Here is a 9,090-nt window from a genome sequence, read left to right on the forward strand (position 1 = left end):
TCAGCAAAATATATCATTAACTGAACATAAACCAAGTGTGTCCATCCACTGTCATTGAACCAACTTCATGGGTTTTTACTGTTGAATCAGTGTTGTAGGAGATGACAGTGTTTCCACGGTAACTACGGAGCCTCTGAACCAAATGGGTCATATCTGATGACCATGAAAAGATGACAAACTGCATTTTACACCAATTTACATGTATTGATTGGACTAGTGGATCACCAGGGATTAAACATTTACATCAGTAGATGGTTTTGGATGACGGTGGATATTTGGGTCTTTATGGGTTAAAATGACCGAAAAACTTACATTTACTGTACATTAAATTGATCTTCTTCCACAAAAGAGAGCAGTGTGGAGGTTGATAAAACAATGAATATTTTCATTTAGATCCAAAATTCTACTTTTATTTCCCTCAAAATCACTCAGTCTGATGCAAAATCCACCCCTTGCACAAATGAATGTAGTAAAATGAGCCGATTGTATTTGTTTCCTCACCACCTATACAACATTTTACATAATCAGGCAGTAGTGTCCAAACTCTAAAGCACATAATCACAATAATTGGTTTAATACAGTATTTGTGATTATTTCAAGCTATATAAAAATCCACAAATATAACCAGACTAGACTAACAGTGTTAAAGTGAATCTGGTTCTAATGTAATGTAAGAAAATATTGTTATATAAGTGGAAGGAACAGAGATGTATGACTGACCATCATATCCAGTACAAACAGATACTTGTATTTTAGAATTGCATCTCAGCAAATGTACTTTCCATACAAAGTTTTGCATCTTGATATGTTTATGAATGTAGTATTACAATGAAAAACTCCAAACGTTTTTTTTACAGATAAATGCTGGACATTCTGTACAATGAATGTAATAAAAAATCTTCCAATTTACATATGAAGATCTGAAGGCACAGAGTGTCTGTGATATGAATAAAGTTGACTGCAATGAATTTGTTGTTACTCTCTATTATTACAGCTCTTGTTCAGCAGCCTCAAACACATAAACATGTCTCTAGTCATCACTTTGCTGCTCTGGAACTTATTGTTTACTTTGCGGTGCTGTAAGTGAAGTCAGATGATGCTTTTATGTTTCTGTTGCAACATATTTTCTCCTGAAAACATCAATAGTTTTTTCGCGTTGAGGGCTCTGTGGAAAGTTAGTGTTTAATCTCTTTGTATCTCACTTTGTCACACTGTCTTTGTTCTTATTTTACTTAACAGGAAGTAAAATAAATCTTTGTGATTAAGCTGCCAGGCAACAGGAAATATGATGAAACACTTGGGATGTGTTAGACCAGCACTATATAAAACATGCATAATGAGGACAGTCAACATTAATACAATTACTTTACAGAAATGCAAGTTCTCTATTTAACTCATTTTATTTACTTAGGATCTCCTTTAGCTATCACAGCAGTAAAAACTGTTCTTAATTACAAAAACACTAAACACATTCAAGGATTTCATTAATGACAACAACCAATAATAAATGACTTAAAATAAGTGGAATAACCAGTTCTTACATTAGTTAGTATCACAAAAAACAAAAAAGGCAATACATTCCAACACTTCACTTTGACAACAACCAATAATACATGAAACAACATAATAAGAACAGCATTATTAGTATTGATAGTTACACTAATTCACAGTATTCACACTATAAAATGATGTTCCAATCTTAATCATATGCTGCCCAAACTGACTTCTTTCTGAATAATAGTTGATATATCATTCTTTTTGGGGCAGCTCGCACTATGAGTTAAACATTTGTGGTAGATTGTTCCAGCTTGGCACAACTCTGTTTGTGTAACTGTTTTGGGGAAAATATCTTATAGGCATTTAAAATACTCAAAAACAGCATGCAATGATAAACAGACTTTATTTTGTGGGGGTGAAACAGTTCACCTGTTCTGTTTTTTGTTTTTTTTTTTATGTAAAATGGTGTTCAGATTTATGAAGAAACAAAACAGATCCCTACACGTTTGAACAGAAATAGCTTTAATGTCTTACAGTCCATTGCCTGGTAAAATAATTCAGTTATGCCAAAAACACCAGCAAGCTGTCAGTGAACGTTTCACGACATGGTTAAATTATATGTTTTCTGATTGAGCTTGAGTTCATTCTATTTTCAATATTATGAATTCTCATCCTTCCTCTTCACTGTAATTCAAACGTATCTGTATCCAGATAACTGGACTGGTCTACTGCCATCTCAAATGTCTACAGAATTCATTCCACGTTGTATAAGAAGTCTGGATGGGATGGAAATTCTTTTCTGGGCCAGTTTAAAAAAAAAAACCAAACAAACAAAAAAACAGCCCTACAGGATGACTGAAAACATTACCATGCCAGAAAGACACTCCAAGAAGACAGACTCTCACCAAGGCCCTCACAGTCCTGCATTCAGTCAAACTATCCTGCAAATTAAAAAAAAAAAAAAAAACAAAAAAAAAACTCAGGATCTGTCTCTTTTACTGGATTTGTTCCAAAATGGGTTCGTCCTTGGCTAATGTCCTGCCCTTCCATCGAGTTTAATGAAAATTGGTGCATTCATTTTTGCATAATCCTGCAGACTGAGAGACACACTGACACACAGGATTGATCACACAACCTCTTCCACTAATATACAGCTTTTATTACAAACTAATAAGCAAAAAAGAAATACTACACTTCATGCAATTGCAGTTGTACAATAATGCTTCATGAGACTTTGAGAATAGTCCTGTATGCACACAGGACACATACTGATCAGTAAATTGCAGTTTTAGACAAAGCTGAAAATAATTTCCCCATGTGCTGCCTCAAAATAACCACGTCTTGTGTTTTGAACCTTTGATCTTTTCATTTAAGTGGCCTCTGTGGTGGAAGTAATCAGAGATTCGGTCTGGGGAGGCAGTTTGCTATGTAATGAGACATCCACACATGAGCTCACATTTAAATAGGTCCCCATAAATAAAACACAAACACACTTTTCCACTTCTGGAACACATACTCATTTAGTAAGTATGTGTAAAGGTGTTCTGCTTTGCTGCAACACAGTGTGAAAAGCATGTATGATCAGGTCTCAAAGGAAAGACGTCTCTATTGTCTCTGTTTAAGTATAAGCCTCAGAGGAAAGAATAAACAAATAAGGCATCAGATGCTGGGTTTCAGTTTGATTAAAAAAAAAAAAAAAAAATCTATTAATTTAGTGCCAAAGTGAAACTGTCCTGCAGGAACAGCCACTCATTTCAAAACGTCCTGCAGTTTCCAACATCAACACTGGAGGGCGCCATAACACTGTGCAGTTCTTTGCTGCTTACACTGTTGGGTGGATGTTGACCTAAATTATTGCTGAAAAAATGAATGCTCACACAGAAGTGGATGTTCACTTACATTTTTAAACATGCTTTGTTGCCATCGTGCTGTCACAGACATATGATGGTGTGTGTGAAATCTGTTAACCCAACCATTATTGGAGACTTACACATACTCTTGACAAAATGCAGAACTCATAATGTACATCATCCTATTTGATTGTTAAGGTTATAGGTTATAGTGTTTTTCAACCTTGGGGGTCGGGACCCCATGTGGGGTTTCCTGGAATTCAAATGGGGTCGCCTGAAATTTCTAGTAATTGATTTTAAAAAGAAAAAACTTACTAATAAAAATATATGGTGAGTTGAAAGAGACAATCCCAATCCATAAAAGACATGATAAACTGTGAGGCTGAAATTGAAGCACTGTGGTACTGTTCATCTTTCAAATGTTTTTTGTGGTCTGTTTAAGATGCTGCAGTTCTTTCACAATTCATAGTTTGAGTTATTGTTTGTTTAGTATTAATTGTCAGCCTTGTAAATACAAGCTGGACTGACTGTACATATCCTGACCAAGGAAAATCAAATTCTCACTTTGGGCAGTAATCTACACCTGGCTTTTCTGCCCCTGTCCATAATAATATACATTATATAGCCCAAATGTCATCTAAAATTAACATTTATTTGCAACATAGTATAGCAAACTATTACATGATCAAAAACAAATTAATTGTAGCAAAGAAATTTCTCCATTTTGAATGTCTGGGGTCGCCAGAAATTTGATGTTAAAATGGGGTCACAAGGCAAAAAAGGTTGGGAACCACTGTTATAGAGGAAAGGCATGTCTTTATAATGTGTAAAGTTAGGGGCAAATCAATGCACTGTCTGCTACATTATGGAAAAAAAACGTGTCTGCATTTTCTCCATTGTTACATTATTAGAATTTTATTAAAATATAGACAAAAAGAAACAGTGACAGGCAGAAAGTGAAAGAGTAAGAGAGAGAGCAGTAAAACACCCATGTGTGGCAATAATCTTTGCCAGCAGACAATGTAACTGTGACATTAATTACTTCTAATGGATCTATATCTGATTAAGGCGATGAATATCCCTGAACTGGATGAGTCTAAAAGGGAATGGATATAATGTCTTTATCGATCTACAGTAAAACACTTCAGCTCCAAGAGAGAAGAAGACAATACTATGAAAATCAGACGTGGACAATTTTGAAAATATTGGCTGCAGTGAGACTGTGTTATGGCCTCACCTCAAAAACAACCATAACTGACATATGATAGACAAGTTGAACTCATTTCACTTCATTAACAGATTGCTGTTCCCCAAAATGCAGAATTATACGCACTGTTTTATGCATGTCATTATTTTCTTCTCAGCTTCTTGCACCCCCTTTTCAAAGTACCCCTTTGTCTTTTTTGTTATGTAATTCTTGGCTCCATGCTTCCGCAAAATGTAAAAGTAACTTCATTTTGTTCTCAAGTTCCTAAAACAGCAAAAAACAAAACAATATAAAGTGAAAGAGAGACATGAGGGGACGGACTGAACTGGAAAAACTGAATTAAGTAGCCTGGGGTTTCATAAGAGGTTTGTAAAGATACTCACACACACAAGAACGTGCACATGCAATGCATGACTTAGCGCGCACACGCGCACACACACACACACACACACGCACACACACACAAAACCCTCTAGTGTCTTGTCCTTTATTCCTAATTTAGCTGCTTCTTCCTTTCCCACACTCTCTCAGTTCTTTCTTATTCACATTCTGCTAAAGTTAATATTTCCGTTTTATAAAGTGAGGAAGGGAAAAAAGGACAGGATTAGAGACAGATCAGACAGAGGACAGTCCAGCCTTCATCAGGGTAGTGACAGAGCAGAGTCTTAGACGAGTATTAGACCTGTGCTCTTGTTACTTTGCCTCCTCTGTCAATGTGACGGTCTGTTGCTGAGATGTATGTGTCAGTACCTATATTAATATTCTCTTCCTCCTGTCCTCTGTGTGTTTATCCTGTCGCTTCTGTTAGTCTTTACTCTTGTCTATTCAAGCTAAATGTAAAACATAAATGTCATGCCTTAAGTTGCCACATCAGTGAAGTGTCTACTTGGATACACCTGCATGTCTGATTTCCTAATCTGACATTAATCCTGCTAGACAAAATATAAGCAAACATATTAAGTATTAAGATAGTCGGCATGGTTCTAAGTCCGGGATCAGCACCCTGTACAACTGAAAGAATCATTTTTCAGACTCAGACTTAGCTTTATTCTCATTCAATCACAGACATGATCAGAATGAAATACAGTTTCCCCAGTCTCGGTGTGTAGCATGAATGAACAGGATAAAAAACACAGACAACAGGCAGGACAGATCAAAATAGGTAAAAACAATAGAATAGAATAAAAACTACTATAAAAAAAACCACTTAAATAAATATAGAAACATCTGAATCTGTACAATATTGCACAATACGCTTTAGCATGTTTTCACACAAAAGAGAAAGAAAAATCTATTTAGAGCAGTGAAGAAATATTTAACCCCCTTCATACAATGTAGCTACTCAATGGCAACATATTTATGAATATTTGGTGCTAATTCTTGTGAATTTATGAAATTATACAACTTTAATAAATATTATTTTAAGTGCAAGACTGTTTTACAAAAGAAAAAACTAATAACTAATTGAATGTGTAGTGAGAAAAAAATAAAGAAATTTGGCAGGTGAAAAAAAAAAGGCACCAGGTCCCAGTTTAGCATATGACATACATTGGCTGATGAAATGTTAAATATATTCAATTTCCTTGTGTTATTTATGTATTTTGGTCAAAGCCACAAAGAGCCACTGAAAATGGATAAAGGAAAGGATAAAGTCACATCTGGCTCAGGGTTGTGGACCGCTGTTCTAAATGATTAAACTGTTCCACCTTTTTATACAAATCCCGTAAGAATTTAATTTGTTACAATACTGATATATTTTTACTCACATCATCTGTAAATGTGATTTTGGTGATAATTTTGACATCAGTGCCACTATATTTCAAGCATACACTCAGCTGTTAGATGACCTCTTTATGGAAGTATTGTGATTATTTCAGCTTGAATAAATATTCACTGTAAAGCCATGAGACAGATCTTGGAACCAAAAGTAGATAAAGAGAACAAACAGGTGTTAATGTGACCAGAAAAATAAGCATTATGGAGCACATGCACCTTGTTTGTTGAGAAGGGTTCATATATTAATCAGATTTCATTCAATTTTCAGAAAAAAGTTGACTTGACAGGTTATTTGGTGTTAATATCTGATACTAGAAGCTGTATACGTACAGACCACAGAGGTGGAGGCTTCGCAGAAGACATGTTTAATCACTGAACATGTCTGATCTTGATTCGAGAAAACATTGTTGAGATATGGCCCACTTCCTGTTTATGACTTCATTGCCATCTTTGTCACAGGCAAATGGTCAGCAATGTATGATGTGAGTGTTTCTGACTGAACTGCACAAATGTCAACATTTCCCTTGGTACAACAATATATAAGAAATGGATCAACCTACTCAGCTCTGAGAAGAGCAGAATGTAAATATTGCATTCAGTCTCAGTTCAGAGTGGTTGATGTAGAACTTAACTGAGGGCTTAGCCTTATGTTCATTACATGCAGGGTTTTAAATGTTGCAAAGGATGAATGAGAGTAAGTTTAATCAGTGGGATGGACTTGAAAATAGAGAGATAATTAAGAGTCAGCAGAAAAGAAACGATATTCCTTCCACCTTAAACACATTCTGTGCAGTTTCTCACATGGGGGTTTTGTGTGTATCTATAGTTTGTTAAGCAGTGAGGGATCATGGGAGATGTTGTCACAAGTGATGTGATGTATTAGTAATGTATAGTGTTTTATTCACTTTTCATCTAGTGATGCACATTTCATCCTAATAAAATAGCTGCACCTCAGTGACACAGGCTGCACACCGGATTTCTTTGAACTGGAGCATTATGGGAAACATTTGATGGGACTTAAGTATAAACTACAACATACTGATGAAGGCAAATTCCTTTTCTAATGGAAATTTTTAGTATAAACTTTAGTATAAATCATCTTGGTTTCTTTCTCTTATTCATGGAAATTTAATCAGTGAAGTTGGAAAAATGCAAAACAGCAATTATCTCACCAGGAGGGTAAAGGCTGTTTGGTGTGAAACATTTCTGATGGTTACAAAAACATATGATTTCCCATGTGACTGCCCATTAAAACAGGATTAAGAATGTTTTTTCAGATGGTCTAGATATGTGCTGTATTTGCACTTTATACAAAAGAAATAGACACAAACAGCAGAGCAATTATATGCTCACTAGAAGTGTTTTAAGATTTACACTACAAAACAGATTATTTAACTTATGGTACTGCATGCTCAGTATTTTCTTAACTTTTTAATGGACACAATAAAATGCAACTAATAAAAAATCTGAAGATGTAGAGGCATTTAGGAACAAAAAATTGCAACCAAGGCTTGGCCTCCTAAATAAAACTAACAGTTTATTCCTGCACTTCTGCTCAAAGTTCAAGGCTCAAAGTTTTTGAGTCAAGGTTCATTTATTTGTCAACTGACATGTTAAACACATGAAAGAGCAGGCCCAGGATTTAAAATTAACAATAATCAACAGAAAATAGCAACCTAAAAATCATACAACAATCATCAAACATCTCAAGTCATATAATAATAGGGTAAAAAAAAAAAAGCATGTTACATTAGCAGCTATGTTAGCATGTTAATGCAGGCTAATAGTGCTGATAAAAATAAAGAAAAGAAAAGAATCGGATTTCACTTACACTACCATTTGACATGATACTATGTTTGCTTTTACTGCAGTGTTTTTCAACCTTGGGGTCGGGACCCCAAGTGGGATTGCCTGGAATTTCTAGTAATTGATAAAAATAAAAAACTTACTAATAAAACAAATATATGGTGAGTTGAGAGAGACAATCACAATACATAAAAGACATGACAAACTGAAGCTGAAACTGAAGCACTGTGGTACTGTTCATCTTTCAAATGTTCACTGTGGCCGGTTTAAGATGCTGCAGCTCTTCTACAGTTCATAGTTTGAATTCTTGTTTGTTCAGTATTAATTGTCAGCCTTGTAAATACAAGCTGGACTGACTGTACATATCCTGACCAAGGAAAATCAAATTCTCACTTTGTGCAGTAATCTACACCTGGCTTTTCTGCCCCCGTCCATAATAATATACATTATATAGACTAAACGTCATCTGAAATTAATGTTTATTTGCAACATAGTATAGCAAACTATTACATAATCAAAAACAAATTAATTTTAGCAAAAAAAAGTCTCTGTTTTGAATGTCTGCGGTTGCCAGAAATTTGTGATGTTAAAATGGGGTTAGGAGCCAAAAAATGATGGGAACCACTTTGTTACTGTATTTAGAAGATATAAAGTAACTGCAGAAGGTTTAGAGAAATTAAGGTTTGTTATGTGACCCCAATGAATCAGTCATCGAATGTATGAATCATGTGAATGTAACAGCCAGTAAAACATGATGATCTTTAATCACTTCACCCAAACAAATAAGTGTTACCTCACTAAGGCACACATACTCACATATATAGTCTTCCCATATGGCTGGCTACACAGATGGTGGCACTGGGTGATGCTAGAGGCCAAAAGGACAGTTTGAACCAGCTACACACACACACATACAAACACATGCACACACTCACACACCCTGTCTCTCTCTGT

This window comes from Sphaeramia orbicularis, chromosome 13 (genome assembly GCF_902148855.1).
Source record: "Sphaeramia orbicularis chromosome 13, fSphaOr1.1, whole genome shotgun sequence".
NCBI lineage: Eukaryota > Metazoa > Chordata > Actinopteri > Kurtiformes > Apogonidae > Sphaeramia > Sphaeramia orbicularis.